Below are 17,229 nucleotides of genomic sequence, written 5' to 3'. Positions count from 1 at the left end.
GAAAGTTTGAATAAATATTAACAAAATGTTCTAAAACCTGAATATAATAATAAAAATATTATCTATTTTCCTGACGTATAAGTATATATATTTTCTTTTAAATTATTAAATAATCAATCACCGATGTAAGATATTCATTTGAAAAAATTTGCCGAAATAATTTTTTTTTTCTCATTTTTAGAATTACTGATAATTTCTCGAATACTTCATGGCTTTATAACCTAATTCTGATAAAAATGATAAAAAATTATTCTTGGCTTAACCTTAAAATATTAATAAAACTAAATGATAGAAAAGTGTGTTTATAAAAGATCACATAGCGATCTTAACAACAATATATTAACCCAGTTCCTACATGACTTTACAACTTTTTTTTGTGGGTTTTTTCTTTGAAAGTTTAAGATTTTCCCCTTTTTGTTTCAACAAGTATACCATGTAATTTTTTTAACACGTTGGTATGTCTTCCCAGCTTGAATTGCACTTGCTACTTTTTGCTACTTAAACTGTGAATAAATGTTTTTATAAAGCATTGCATTAAATTGTAATAGTTCCATTACTATTATTAAGTTTTAGGAATGAGAAAACCCTTTAAATGCATGTTTTACTGTTTTGTGTTTGTGTAATTTTTTTTTGTATTTAAAACTTTCATTAAAAATAGTATTTGTTGGCAGTGTTTGGTGAGCAAATCTTGAAGGCTAATCATCTACTTATAATAATAAGCCATAGAAAAAAAAATCAATAGTTTTGGAGCTGTGGTTTCTTAAGTAATAATAAAGACACATTTAACCCAGTGGCTTATGCAGCCTTAAGTTCCTGTTAGGTTAATAGTTATTTACGTAACAAGTGCGAAAAAGACGATTTCCCGCACGAGTCGTGATTGACTCGCACGAGTGGCCGGAGTTGTCGAGAACGAGTACCAGTTGAGCACACGAGTGCGTAGGTAGCATGAGTGTTATCGCAAGGTACTAGTTACCGTCACCGGCCACGAGTGCGAGTCCATCACACGAGTACGGGTAATCGTCCCGCATGAGTTGCGTATAAGTTTTTCGTCAATGTGTGAGGAAAATAGGTACATGAAAGGTATAAATTTTGATTACCAGCGTGTAGCAAAATTTTTTCCGGTGTGTGGCAAAACCATTCCCTTACACTTTTTCCACACACTGTGCTGCAAAAACCTTTGCCACACACTTTTTCCGCACACTGTATAGAAAATTTTTTGCCGCACACCTTTGTCGCACACTGAAAGGAAAAGTCGATTTTCTACACTAATACCAGTGCGGAAAACACCCATTTTCCGCACACTATTGTGAAATAGAAGTTTTCCTACGAGTTTGAAAAGTCTTAGTTTGCGAACCGAGAAGTTTGTGGCTCGAGCCGCAGGCGAGGTCCGTAACGAGGTTTATAAAGGAGACTTTTCGAACGAGTCTCGGAAAACTGCTTTTTTTCCTAAAGAAGTACCAGCCTTTTAAAACCACCCGAGGGCGAAAAATAGTATGAAGAGTTGAAGTGGAATATACATCTACGTAAGAACACAAAATCACGTAAAAACACGCGTGCTAGACTCATTTGAGCAAGCACCTAAACGCTTTTCCGTACTTGCGAGTTCTACATGCTTTTGATAAGAAGATCATACGTAATATTATTAATATAACTTTTTACTTTTAGTATTATTACCTTATGTGTACGTTTACATTCAGTCAAAGCCAAACAAGGCTTGTGGGCCTTATAACAGATTTGATGCGTAGCTGAGTAAAATCATTTCGCTTAAATTATTTCACTTTGTTCATAGCGAAATAATCGAATTCCTCAAGTTATTGCCGTGGTCACTACGTTTTTCGGACTTTTTAAAATATCACTTCTGTTAAGTAACATCTAAAAAAATTTTTCTAAACTAAAACCTTGCAATTGTGCAACTGACAATAGTGTGTTATTAACAGGTTGCTTCTACATTTCTGTAGAAAAGAAGTCTTACTTAAAAATTATGGAAAAATGTTACTTGGTCGATTTTGAAATAAAATGGAAAAATACTTTACGAAGCAGTTTTTTCGCGATCGAGACTTACGTTGCTCATGTACGGAAGCCCGGTAACGACATCGTGCGTGCAGGCCTGAAAGCTAGCAAGTTGCAAGATTGCATGCGTGAAAGGTATCGAGTTGCAAGTTTGCATGCATGAAAGGTAGCGAGTTTCGTTTCACACGGAAATCTCCGTGTGTTGGTACACCTCCGGCCATATATATATATATATGTCTAGTTTTTGTTTTGCTTAGATGTTAAACGTCAATGAGAAGGCTCTAGTCTTAAGAAAAATGTATTTTTATTAATTTTTATTTGTCAAAAATGCCCAGAATGATGTCATGTGTGCAGGCTTCGAAGTTATTTTGAGATTGATAGTAACCTACATCCATTGATGAAGCTACATTTTTTTTTCTTTTCATATCCAAATTATTAATAAATTTAGCAAATATTTAGAAAATTAAAATTGATTCTCTATAGAAACATTTTTTTTGTTCGTTCAACAAATAAAAAGTAAAATAGGATCCACATGCACTATTTCTTAAACTAATCTTTGTATATAATTCTAATAAATATATTCCACTTTGAATAGATTCAATAAAATATAAGTTTTCTGTAACAGTTTTATTGTAACAGTATTGAATTATTATACTTTAACTATAATTCCATAGTGTTGACTGTAGACTTAATTGTCAACTCTACTTGGGACTCTGCACTTTTAACGTCTCTTGATTAGCTTCATCTTGAAGCAAAAAGGTATGTTTGGAATAAGTTAATGCTTTAATTATTAACGAGAAAAAAAAGGGATCTTATATTTGAAACAGGAAAAATTAAATTATTAACCTTTTAAGTACTCATACAGGACATAACCTTCAAACTTTTTTTCTGAAACCTGATTTGGTTTTTTATGTTTGAAATATTAGATCCCTTTTTTTTTCTCGTTAATAATTAAAGCATAAACTTATTCTAAACTTACCTTTTTGCTTCAAGATGAATCTAATCAAGAGACGTTAAAAGTGCAGAGTCCCAAGTAGAGTTGACAATTAAGTCTACAGTCAACACTATGAAATTAGAGTTAAAGTATAATAATTCAATACTGTTACAATAACACTGTCACAGAAAATTTATATTTTATTTAATCTATTCAAATTGGAATATATTTATTAGAAATATATACAAAGATTAGTTTAAGAAATAGTGCATGTGGATCCTATTTTACTTTTTATTTGTCGAACGAACAAAAAAAAAATGTTTCTATAGAGAATCAATTTTAATTTTGTAAATATTTGTTTAATTGATTAATACTTTGGAATATTTGGATGTAAACAGAAAAAAAAATGTAGCTTCATTAATGGGTGTAGGTTTCTATCAATCTCAAAATAACTTTGAAGCCTGCACACATGACATCATTCTTGGCATTTTTGACAAATAAAAATTAATAAAAATACATTTTTCTTAAGACTAGAGCCTTCTCATTGACGTTTGACATTTAAGCAAAACAAAAACACGACATATATATATATATATATATATATATATATATATATATATATATATATATATATATATATATAGATATGGCCGGAGGAATACCAACACACGGAGATTTCCGTGTAAAACGAAACTCGCTACCTTTCATGCATGCAAACTTGCAACTCGATACCTTTCACGCATGCAATCTTGCAACTTGCTAGCTTTCAAGCATGCACGCACGATGTCGTTACCGGGCTTCCGTACGCATGACACTTTTATTTTACGTTGCTTACAAAATACAAAACCTAACTGCCGAACCTTGATACGATACGTGTAGTGATGATATCAGTTATGAAAGTACCTAACTTAATAATTGTCGATCAACTAATATTGTATGCCTAAAATGATTTTTAAGTACTACAGGTTACAAAACAGTACAATGATACAGTTTTTTTTACAGTTACTTATTATTCATTTGCTTGTTTATTTGACGTGAAAGCCGATGAAATACCCCATGGGACTTGAGCAATGTGCGTAGTTCAATCTGAGCATATCAACGACGATATAATATAAGCAAGTAATCACGATAAAAAAAAAGCTTTTATTAAAGATGTAATTCGTCAGCTTTGATGCAAGCGTGTTCACTGCCCAGCCATCGTCCGTTACCTATGGTTTTGATGCTTGTCCCTTGTGTGGTTTTGCAACTTGATCAAAATTAGCTGTAAAGAGTAGAGAAGTGAAAAAGATTGGACGTGGGAAAGAAAGAAAGAATTCGTAAATAACAAATATTCGTCCGTAAGGTCAAGGAAAATTGCCACTAATTTTTTTTCTTTCCTGTTTGTGTTTTTATATGAGAGATAATTAACTTTATAAATTGACTATTGTCTTACGTATAATATGTACTTATTCCACGTGGTGCCATCTAAGGTGGCGTAGGTTCAACATTTAACATACAATGTTAACTATTAACATGCTGTGTGTGTCAGTTAAAATTAAAATAGTAATAAGGAATATGTAAGCTAATTATTTGTTAACATACTTGTACGTTAACAGTAAACAAATCCTTCTCTTAGTGTACGTACTACGCAGCTCTAGAGCTTGGGTCACAGTGCTGGGGCTGGTTGCCCGTAAAAACCTTCAGAAGGCTATTATCTCGATCATTTCTAATCTTTTTGATGTCGATGCATGGTTTCTAAGGGAATCCTTAGCATTTTCGCGGAAGACAACGTATACAACCAGCTACGGTCTGTCACCCGAGCGCCCGACGCGTTTACAATACACACTTGTACCCTTTTCCTCGAAACACTCCTGCTCATCGTCCTTGTTATATTCTTGTGTCATCCCCTTTTTTTCACTCTAAAAATATTATTCACCTGCAATAGATCAACTTACCCCATTCCCCCACAGTCTAATTAGTTTTTTTTCCATTAACTTTTTTTTGGTGTTGATTGTTCCCCAGCAAGCTTGAAGCTGTGCAGTTTCTCAGTGCATTATTATACAAGAGTTCAGCCATCAGTTCGTGTTGTAACAGAAAATTGTTGACACGTAGATGAGGATCAGAACCAACACATACATATAATAAAAATCTGTTGGTTTTTTTTTTTTATTCGATTGAATTAATAATATATGGCCATGTTGCACGTATCGGTAAGATTTTTAATTTTATAATGGTTTCGTCGATGACGTCAATTTTTTTCATTGAACGATTTTTCTTTTCACGGTTTCAAGTCGTTTTTTGGAATGTCTTTTAAATATTAAAAATTAATTAAACCAAAATCCACTTAACGATAACATGAAACTAGTAATCTCATATCAACGTGCAGATTTGGCCGTTCGACTATATACTTGTAATGATAAGTGGAGAAATTTAATTTCCCTGCACGTTAGTTGCTTTTTGATAATAAAGCCTATTAGTAGATATCATAAACTGTTAAGATTGTACGAGACAAAAGTGTTTCTTGTTGCCTTGACTTGGCATAAGTGTAATGAAAATTGGATCGTCGAAATTTTTCGTTATTTTGAGAATATTTTAGTACGGTTCCATTGTCTTGGAAAATTCCTTATGATCCTAATAAAAGTTTAAATGATTTAGTTTCATAAAAATTATAAATCTCAGTTTGTTGACCAGTCGTTGAAATTAAATTTGATAAAAGTGAGATTCAGAAAAACTTTAAGTATAAAACATTCAAAAGTACCTACACCTATAAAAAAAAAAAAAAATAAATTAATAATGATAACGAAGAAATATTGTTGAAATTTTCTCTTAATATTAAATAAAATTTTCTAAATGAATATCCAATTTCCTCTATTAAGCGTATTGCTGAAAGTCTCACAGGGTCAAAAGTACACACGCGCATTCGTATTGGTCTTGTTGAGGTCCATACTCGCGTCGTTCTTCAAAAACTACGACTAGGTTTTCATCAACAAAGTCGAGAACAAGGATTCCTTGGGGCACGGGAGTTTGACTTTTTCTTCGATCGAATTTGTCAAGCTTAGGTTTAGGATTAAGTGTTTTTTTAGAACCGTAATCAAGGTAGTTCAAAATTTTTCCATCGCACAATAACTTAGAGTAACGAAGAAGCAATTGTTAATTAGTAACCTCAGGCAGTTTTAGTAAATAATTATTTAATTTTCTTATTTAATTTTTAAATAACTGAAACAGTTGCTCCCATTGTCAGATAACTTGACCTTATTAATTCGTGGTGCTCAGAAGAAACGTTCTCACTAATCTAACTTTAAATGTGAGTGGTGTCAAGACAATATAAAAACTAGTGGACAGAGGGTGCTTGGGTACCCAAGTATAGAGTTTTACTTCTATAAAATTATATAACAAACAACATAATTTTAAGTATAAAAATACCCTCTATAAGACAATATTGTATACGAAGGTAGGGCAATTATTGTGGAAAAAATTATACCTTGATTGGGTATGATTTAAATTAATACTAAATGAGTTAAACGATTATTAACAACATATTTATTACGGCAAAATACAATAACAATAATATTTGGGCTGCCCAGTACAAAACTGTGCCCTTTCATCGAATTTTCCGGTGATTTTAGGACAACATTCTACTGCCTACGGTGATTACATCTGTAATGTCACGCTCTATCACGTACGATCCTACACTTATTTCTCGTGTATATTTTATACCCAAAATACAATATGATTAAGGGTAGTATTACATGCCAGTGAATGTCCCTTCAGGACGTTTATCACACGTAAGTTATTTTAACAGATATCATTATTTTAAACGTCAAAAATATATTAAAAAAGCATAAAAAATACCCACTAAAATTGCAGCTCGTTTGACTAGACCATTATGTTATATATTTTAATGTAGGATATGTGAGGCATATTATACTGACTTTTCCTGGTAACAGCAAGGCTACTTTGGCAAGAGGGCATTGACAGGAGGAGGACAAGGTAATATAAGGCCCAGCGAGCCTCAAATTGCGGAATTCAGGCAATCGGGTGAGCAGGCAGTTGAGTGCCATCAAGAAGGTTGGACGTTACCAACGGACTCGAGCGTTATCAAATCAAGACACCGGGTGATAATTACGGGAGGACACGACGAGCACAGAACAGGCATACACGCGCGACTTTGCCTTATAAATGTGGTATTTTGAATAAAAGTCTTCAGGGAAATAAGTAATAATCATTCTTACAACGCACCTCCTTAGTAATTTCTTTCCCATGTAACAATATGAAACATTAAAAAAAATTGATATTTAACATGTAGCCTTATGAAAAAATCACGTTAAATGGCATTGGTATCATTTGTAGGAAGCTCCCAATTTTTTGGGTACAAAAGATTACTTTTGGATAAACCTAGCGAATTTTTAAAAAGACCCACAAGTTGGTTTTTAAATGAAATTATAAATAGAAGATAAAGTGTGCGTAAAAGCATGTACATAAGTACATTCACATGAGAAAAACAATTGCTAGCTTTACTGCACACATTGGAGTTCTTCTTACTTCTCTAAACTTTTCTCTCACTAACTATGTAAAGAACGTCCTTAAGTCTAAAAATTGCTTTGATCCTGAATGAAAAAATTATAAAAACATAAAACACAATAAAATTAATTATTTTATCCGTGCGGTACAAAAAACATTTTTTTTAATTTTTCAAAATTTCAATTAAATATAAAAAGTTGTATAAACAGTTATTTGTTTACTGTGAGAGTAACAAATTTAACAAGTAGGCATAAATATTTATTAATACGTTCAAAAGGTGCTCTACTAAAGTATACTTATTTCCAAGTTTTTTGAAAAAGTATTTTTTTTTTAATTATTCTAATAAGTAAATTGTTTATCAATCAAATTTATAATGAAACCAAATGAATTAAAATACATTAAATAAAAATTTACATAAAAAATAAGTTCTGAACTGTAAGATAATCTCAAGTAAACGATTTTTATTTGGATTATAAACAAGCGCCCCCCCTCTCGTCTAGGCTTCGCCCGAGACTCACTAAATAGAACACCGTAGTGTTTTGACATGTGTGAAACGTTTTCAGTGGAAAATTATACATCTAATTCTAACATTTCTCAGAACAAAAATCTTCTTATTATAAACATATTTGTTTGGAATGCATACAATTTATTTGGTCAAGTAAAAAGCTGTAAAAAGTAGAAAAAAAAAATTATGTTGAAAAGTACTGGGCATTCCTTAAATAATTTATTAAATAATCGTTGGTCTTTAAGGGCCGTTGACTTGCAGTTTTTCCCGTTTGATCTATGAACAGGGCTATTTTTTAAAGCTGTAAAGATTCAAAGCTCACAAAAAATTTATTATTAAAAAATTTTTTTCTCTCATCTCACAACGTTATTTCCGGAGCAAAAAAGTCCCGAAACTTCATCTCTGCATTATTTATCGCAACAGAAATACGAATACATACTCTACCTATTTAAAAATCTGAAAGATTCAAGAGATTACGATGAGGATTATAGTGAAAAGCTGATCTTTCACTTAATAAATTCTTTCGTCATTTTCTTGATGCCTAAAATTGTATTCATAAGATGCATTCGAAGTTATCCTTCTAACTCGACTTCTTGTGACTTTTGGCATAGTTGAGACTCTTGTGAGCCCTATCGGCTATTTTTTTTAACTTTATTTGGTTGTAATATGTTTGTTGGCAAGGTAGTTCGACGTCCAATGGCCCTAAAAAAGACCGGTAAGCTTCTTAAGTTTTTCTTGACTGAAGTTTCCAGCGAACGTGACTGCCTAGATACCTCAGAGTTTGAAGCTTTGGAACTTGTTGTAGAGCTCTTTTCCAACGTCTCCTGGTATAACATCGAAGACGGTGTCTAAAGCACCTTTTTCTCAGACTCAGTTGTTTCGGTGATTTAAGGTGGAAAGGTTCGTTCGTGATGCTTTCCCGTTGGTAACTGTCCCGTTGGCTCACGTTTATTATTTTTCCTTCATAGCTGTTAGGTTCTCCCAGCCCAGACCTTGAAGAGGATCGGTGATTCCTGGTTAAATGCCTAAAGTTGAAAGGGTAATATAGGGTCGTCGGTCACTGGGGTTCCCAACCTTAGGACAAACAACTCTGGTCGTGACGTATGCCAGTGAATGACTGACTTGGTTTAATATTGGCCGGCTTAACATAGTCTTCGAGTTGACGAATAGTCTCCGGAAATCGTAGTAAAAATGTATTAGTTGGCAAGGTAATTTGAATTTAGGTAGCCCTTCAAAGAACCGATGAGATTGATGGTTAAGTAGGGAACGTAAATACTTTTAATGGACTTGAAAAGGGCCGGTGGTGAAACTTGCAGCTATTCCTTATTATTATTCTTGTTTATGAAAAGCCAGCTGCAAGTAGCTTGGCGCTTATCCTTTGAGTCTTTGTGTATGGAGACCGTACCGGAAGGGAAGTACGCCACTGACCAAAGAAAATTTTGTCTTCAGGTCGTTCCCCGGATAACCAACCGTTCGTTGGTAGTCAGGAAAGTGGGCTTGGAGAATACCTTCTCTGTAGATATGCCGTTGGGACGACCACTAAGGAGGTCGTTGTGGCTGCCTGAACTGTTCAGGGCTGTCTTTCTAGGCTCGTATTTGAAGTAGAAAATATTCTGCTGGTATCAGGTCGGTTAGTTAAACGGCCTTAAAGTTCTAAAGTGCTGGAGCAGTTTTTTTTTTTTTTTTTTTTTTTTTTTTTTTTTTTTTTTTTTTTTTTTTTTTTTTTTTTTTTTTTTGAAGGAACGAGGAGGAGAAAATCTTCATAGACACCCTGGCTATTCTGACTATCGAGGACAGGGGCTGCTGGGATTGGAGGGATTATGTTGAACTCCTTGATGATCTGGGCATTCCTGATATACCAGGGAATATCCAGGACAGACCTTAGTATCTTTATGAAAGAGCCTTGAATGCCATTTAGTCGGTTTCCCTTAGCAGCGCCCCACGTTGGTATCGCGTAGGTGCTGATGCTCCTGATGATGGCGTTAAAGGTGCGAAGCTTGGTCTTCTGGGAGACTGCTTTGTAGTTGAAGAAGGGCTTTAGCTGCACGAATGCTCCATATGCCTTGCCGCGGGTGCAGTTGATGTGATGAACGTAAGTAAGTCTACGGTCTAGCGTGACGCCGAGGTTTTTGGCAGAGTAGCTATGTTGGAGCAGGTTGTGCTCTGGCTAGAAGCGCTTTCTGGGATTCCACTATAGACGTTGATGTTCCAAACACCTATTTTTCTGTGGCACTCGTTTTTTATTTTGGGGATCCAGGGTAAAAACCGATTTATTTCGCTTGCCCATGAAAGAAGAGTGTCATCGGTAGCCGGGATGTCTAGCTGCACGACGGACTCCTCTGTTTTTGGTGCAGTGCCGATGATCGACTACGATGATTGTTTTTTTTGGTTTGTAAGAATTCTTTATTGGAGTTGTCAAGTTGACAAAGCATTAATTATATCGTTTACGTTATTAAGTTTTTTTACAATATAATTGTTCTTTGTTACGTAGTGTTAACATTAATTAGTGACGCCTACTCCGTGCAGACAGAGCTAATCACTTACTTATTATGTTTTTTATGCTTTTAGAATTAGTTTTTGTTTTTGATCTAATTCAATGAGTTATTGTTATCGCTTTTGGGGAAAAATACGGTTTTTGAAAAAACCACATTAGTTATTTACGTGAGAGAACTTAATACTAATTATTTACAGCTATATTACAACTTATGGTCTAGAGAACTTAAATTAACGTACTGCTTGCGCCTGATCGTGTTTTCTTTTGCCCAGTAGGATCTGGTGCGGTAGCTTGTATCTAATTTTAAAATGTGCATTACTTTTATTTATTACTCCGATGTTTTTTAGAATATCAAGGTTTTTGGTCTGATAATTATAAAAGTTGCGAGTTTGTTTATGTATTGTGTTTTTTATAGTTGATATGTTAAGCCTTTTTTTTTATTTTAACATTAGATTCTCTTGGTGGTGCGTTACTTATCATTCATTATCATTCTAAGTACTTTATTTTGTACTATCTCCAATGACTTGATGTTCGTCTTACATGTGTTGCTCCAGATTAGGCATGTATAAAGGAATACAAGTCTGGTTAAAATTTTGTAAATAATACTTTTGTTATATGTAATAAGAGCACTCTTTCTGTTCATTAGATTGTATAGCATGGCAATAGAAGCATAGCCTTTATTTCTCATATTTGTTGTATTTTTGCTAAAGCTAAGTTTATCATCTAATATCACACCTACGTATTTGGCTTCTTTTTTAACTTCTATTTCCGTATTATACATTTTTGGTGACATGACTTTATCGTTATTTTTATTTTTCCTGCTGAATATTACGAGATCGGTTTTTTTTTAACATTAATTTTTATTTTCCATTTGCAGTAGAATTTTTCTAGTTCATTTATATGGCTTTGGATGTACCTTGATGAGTATTCTTTGCGGAAAGATTCAGAGATAATTGTAGTGTCATCCGCAAAAATTTCTAGTTTGGTTTTCTCATATTTTGGTGTGTCATTTAGGTGGTATAGGAAGATGACCGGCCCAAGAATAGAACCTTGTGGTACACCTGCTATTATTTTTTTTGCTTTTGATTCAGCGTCTTCAAGTACTATTTTAAAGTTTCTGTTTTTAAGATAGTTTTGGATAATTACAATAATATACAATGGCATTTCATAATAGTTTAGTTCGGGAATTAGGCCTTTATGCCAAACAGTATCGAAAGCTTTTTCTATATCCAAGAGCAGCATAGTGGTACATAGGTTTTTGTTATAATTTTCACTTATAATATTTGTTATACCTGCTAATTTTTGGACAGTGCTTCGCCTTTCCCTAAAGCCAAACTATTCATCCAGCAGTTGTTTTTTACCTTTTAAAAGTCTATTAAGTATAATTTTTTCAAATATTTTACTAGTTTTTGGAACGAGACTTAGTGGTCTATAGTTTTGTGGGAACAGTTTGTGTTTTCCAGGCTTGGGAAAGGCGAGTACATTAGCCATTTTCCAATTATCCGGAATGTATGAGATTTTAAAGCAAGCGTTGAAGAGGTTACATAAGAAAACTATGGCCTTGGTAGGTAGATTTTTTGAAACTATATTTTGTAAATTGTTATATCCTGGTACTTTCTTTGGTCTGGTTATTGCAATGGCTCTTCTAATTTTATGGGGAGTGGTATATTCAATAGTGATATATACACTAATTCGAATGTGTCTGCCAATACCTCGGCTTTATTTTTATTAGTATACGCCAATCCCCATGGGCCACGTAGCACTTTAATTTTATTGTCTAATTTTTTCGTGAAATATTTTGTCATTTTCCAGAGACTAATGTCTTTTACTGATAAGCTAGTGAGTTTTTGGCTCCAAGAATCATTTCTGAACTTTTGAATTTTTCTATTTACAATATTGCCAAATTGATTTTTTAATTTTTTAACATTGGAGTCAAGTGTTCTTTGGTAGCATTTTCTTAATTTGTTTCTTATCTTGATTAAATGTTTAATTTCTTGACGCAATGGTTGGGAATCTAGGTAATTTTTGATTAAAGAAATAGATTCCTGTATTGCTTTATTTACAAGATCAGTATAATTTTTAACTGCGCTGTTTATATCATTTTCAGTCTCTAGCTTAGGGTTAACTGGTATTTTTGAACCTACATACATCTCAAATTTGTTCCAATCAGCCTTTAAATAATTTAGGAATAATCTTTGGGTGACTTTAGTGGTCTTGTTTAGTGTTAATTTAATAGGGAGGTGGTCAAAGCAGAGCTCGTCGAAAACCTCTATTGAACTACAAGTAGTAGTGTTATTAATTAAAGCTACATCTATAAACGATGGATTTTTATTGCTATTTTTCGGGTACCGTGTGGGTTGATCAGGCGCAAGAAGTACATACCCGGTTTTCTTGAGGTAGCTCTGTAGTAGTTTTCCGCTTTGATTTGTTGCGTAGCAGTCCCAGCATGAGTGGCGGCAATTTAGGTCATCCATGATGATTACCTGGTTGCTCAGAGATAAGATGTAGTCTAGCTCTGGGGTGTCTGGCCGTGTCTCGGGGTCAAGGTATGCTGATACTATGGTTGGACCAGCTTCAAGTTGGATAGCCACTGTCTCAAATGTTTTGGTGTTAAGCAGTATTTCGTGGTATTTGAGATTTGTTTTGACGAACATTATTACTCCTTTTTTCTTTGCTGCTGGGTCCGTCTTTTTTAATTGTGTCGTAGCCAGTAATTTTGGGTTTTATTTTGGTGTCAATTTTGGTCTCGTTTATCATTATGACATGCACTTTATGTTCTTTTATTAATTCTTCGAGTTCCATTAACTTGCTTCTAATGCCGTTGGCATTCCAGTGGGCAATATTGATTAGATGTAGGGTTTTATTTGTCATTTGGTCTTGCTAATATTTTAAAGTATGCGATTCTTCTTTCTGACTTGTTCTCGATATGTCTTTGAGCTGCTTGGTTCATCATTTTGACAGTCTGGAGAAAGTCACCAATCACATGTAAACTTTCTAGCTTTTTAATCTCATCAATTAGTTCCATGAATTTATTGAAGCTGCTGATGTTCTGTTCGGTTCCTTCGAGGTTCATATTTGGCATTTGTGTGCTTGTAGTTGTTGGGTGGTTTGCTTGAGGCGGGCCCCATGGGTTGAAAGTCGCCTTGTTATTTTTTACGTTGGGAAAGCTTCTACTGTTTTGTGATGGCGATCCGTTGTTTTTTTCTTGTATCTTGTGTACTCTTTGGGCTTTTTGCTCTTGTATTTTCTTAACCTTGGCTTGATAGATGGGGCAGAGTTTGCTGCTGGCTCTGTGCTCTTCTTGGCAGTTTACACAGTATGGCTTATCCTCTTTTGGTTTTTGACATTCGTTCGTGGAGTGCGGCTGGTTGCATTTGACGTACGTGTATGTGTTGTTGCAGCCCTGAGAGCCATGGCCGAAAGACTGGCAGCGATGGCACTGCGATACACCTTTGCTATCGCGGTATTTTTCCCAGTACACTCTTGTGTGTTGGCCGTATTTCACTTTACGCACTTTACTGAGTTTGATGCTTGGATCCATGGTAATCATGTATAGTGGGTTAGGGTATGGTGGTGGGCCTCTCTCTCTTTTCTGCTTTAGCTGTACGACTCGCGTTACCTTGTGTTCTTGGCTCGTCAGATCTTAAAGTATGTCGTCATTTTTCATGTGCGGTAGTCCCTTGAAGACTAGATGCTTTGGTTTGCTGGTCGAATCGGTGTACGTATAATACGTCCACTTTTTAGTATTGAAGTAGTTGATGGCTGCCTCGAGACCTTCTCTTTATTCGAAGAAGAATTTATATTCGTTCTTGCCGTATTGCACATTGTATTTGAGGTTATGTGTATGCTCGATTACTTGCTGTATGAGTTATTTGAACGTGCACCCAGGATCACTTGTTAGCACTATGGGAAACACTTTTACTTTTTTCACATCACTGTTGGTCTGTTTTTTGTCACTGGGTGCTTTTTGGTTGTTGTTGCATCCGTCGTCTTCATTGGACGAGGATTCGTCGTAGTTCATTCCGTCAGAATTATCATCGTCAGATAGTACTTGGTTCTTATTTTGCGTTGACACTGTACATTGCACGTTATAGTTGGTAGACACTTTGGCCTTTTTAGCGGAGCTTTCACCAAGCTCTTTCGTTTGCTGTTTAGGTTTCGATTCGGCTTTCGCGGTGAGATTTGCGTTTTGTTGCCCGAAATGGGTAGTCTTATTTCGACAGGGCTTCATAGCTATAGATAGCTTCCCAGGGAGCTCTTTAGTCTGAGCGCTTGGTTGCCCTGAAAAGGGCAGTTTGAGGTTACTGCTCGAGCGCGGTGACACTTGGGCTAATTGATAACACGACCGTTCACGACGGCTGCTCAAGCGAGACTCCTGCGACGATTGTCTACTCTACGGGGCATCTTATAACCCTTCTTCACTATCTTTGGTTACGGATGACTTCAATTTTACCTCGATGCCACCTAGCGGATCATGTTGAACTAAAGCGCAAAGCTCGCTTATTTTAACAAAACTCTGAGCTTATTTATCGCTATTATTATTAACTTTTTCAAGAAAAAAAACTATGCGAAAACCATCTCGGAATCATGAAGAATCAGTATGCAAAATTTCAGCAAAATCGGTTCAGTAGTTTTCGCGGTTAGCGATTACAACGATTTTAGTGACTTTGCTTTATATATTAGTAAGATATAAATTTACCTGCTATAAAACGATATTGCGTACGAAAAAGGTGCAATTATCGTTGGAACGAGTATACTTACGTTAGTTGGGTGTGATTTCAATAAATATTTTAATATTAAATGAGTTAACGATTACAAACAATATACTATGGCACAACACAATGAATAGTAGATTACGACACTAGGCCGGAAAGTTGGAGTTTATGGCTGCGAGGTTATGACGGTCGAGGCGAGGCCCAGGCCGTCATAAGTTGCATGCCATCGACTCAAACTCTCCAGCCGAGCATTGTATAGTACTTTTCTCCCTCCCCTAGCCGAAAGTAGGTAAAGTATAGGTATTAAGGATGTATGCGCAACCAGTGTGAGATTACGAGCTGACAGCTCGTTGCTCGATTATGCTTGCTGCTGTGCATGTGTGTATTAACGCCCCCCGACACTTCGACGGCCGAGCCGAAGGCGAGGCCTTGCAGGTTGGGGGCGGGCATCAAAAAGCACATGCACTAGTTAACAAAATAAAAAATGAAGTCATAAGAATAGATACGAAATCACATAGAAAAAAAAAAATATAACCATCTAAATTTTATTACACTACGGAAACAAGTTTTTATTTTTTTATTCTTTAACATTAACAATGATTTATTATTTTTTAATTACGGAGGATCACCGTTGTAATTTTTTGTTACTTTGTTTTGATTTTGTCACTGTACGATATCCTCAACTATCTTGTAATTCGTAAACACACAACTCCATAAAATACTGCTGCGACACTAAACTTAGGTTAATTGGTCTCGGCTCGAAACGAAAAAAGTCGTGTCTCGACTGTGAACAAAAGAGATCTTTCTTGCCAAGCAGACCGACCAGGAGGTACATACTTTTGGTTAGGAGAGGGAGAAAAATAATATATAGGCTGGCCAGTACAAGACTGGGCACTTTCTTCAAATCTTCCAATAATTTCAGAACAACGTCCTACTGTCTACGCTGATTACATCTGTAAAGTCACGCTGACATCCATCACATACGATTCAACACTTATTCCTCGTCTACATTTATTACCCAATAAATAATTGTCTACAGAAAATTAAAAAAAATCATCCTGTAGTACGGCTTTCTTAAATGGAATAGTAATACATGCCAGTGAATGTGCCATTAGGACGTTAATCATACATGGTTTTTTTGACAGATATTATTTAAATGGCAAACGTATATTGAAATAGCATAAAAAATACCCACAAAAATTGCAGCTCTTTTAACTGTGCCATTATTTTACGTATGTTGCATTAAAAAAAACCGATATTTAATATGTAACCTTGTAAAAAAATAACGTTAATATGATTTGTAGGGATCTCCCAAATTTTCGGGTCTAAAAGATTTCTTTCAGATAAACCTATCGAATTTTCAAATCGACCCACAAGTTGGCTTTCAAATGAATTGAGAAAGAGGGGATTAAGTGTGCATAAAAGCATGTACATAAGTACATTCACATCAGAAAAACAATTGCTAGCTTTACCGCACACATTAGTGTTCCTCTTACTTCTGTGAACTTTTCCCCCGGTAACGATGTGAAGAACGTCTTCAAATCAAACAATCACATTAATCACAAATGGAAAAACTGTAAAAGAGAATAAAACACAATAAAAATCAATTATTGTATTCGTATAGCACAAAAAAAATGTTTCTTAATTTTTGAAAATTTTGATGAAAAATTAAGTAAACAATTATTTATTCATTTTAAAAGTAACAAATTAATCATAAGTAAATAAATGTTTATTATAACATAATATGAAAGCTGCTCTGCTAATACATACTAATTTCGAAATTTTCGAAACATGTACCTGAAAAACAAATTTCATTAAATAAATTATCTATTTATTCATTGTATAATCAAACCAAACGAATGAATACACAGTTATGAAGAATATGGAACGAGCTGTACAACAAAATGAAGTAATTGAATATTTTGAGTCGGGCATTCATAGCAGAGTGGGCAAGAGAAATGACCAGCGTGCAGAAGATCGGGGGTTCACATCTCTCTGGAAACTATTTTTTTTTTTTTTTTTTTTTTTTATAGAATTGTAGAAGAAAAAAATTTAAAAGTTGAATAAAAAT

This window comes from Copidosoma floridanum, unplaced genomic scaffold (assembly GCF_036245765.1).
Source record: "Copidosoma floridanum isolate Cflo_tuat_1 unplaced genomic scaffold, Cflo_Japanese_pri ptg000013l, whole genome shotgun sequence".
Classification (NCBI taxonomy): Eukaryota; Metazoa; Arthropoda; class Insecta; order Hymenoptera; family Encyrtidae; genus Copidosoma; species Copidosoma floridanum.
Note: the sequence above shows the minus strand (reverse complement) of the source record.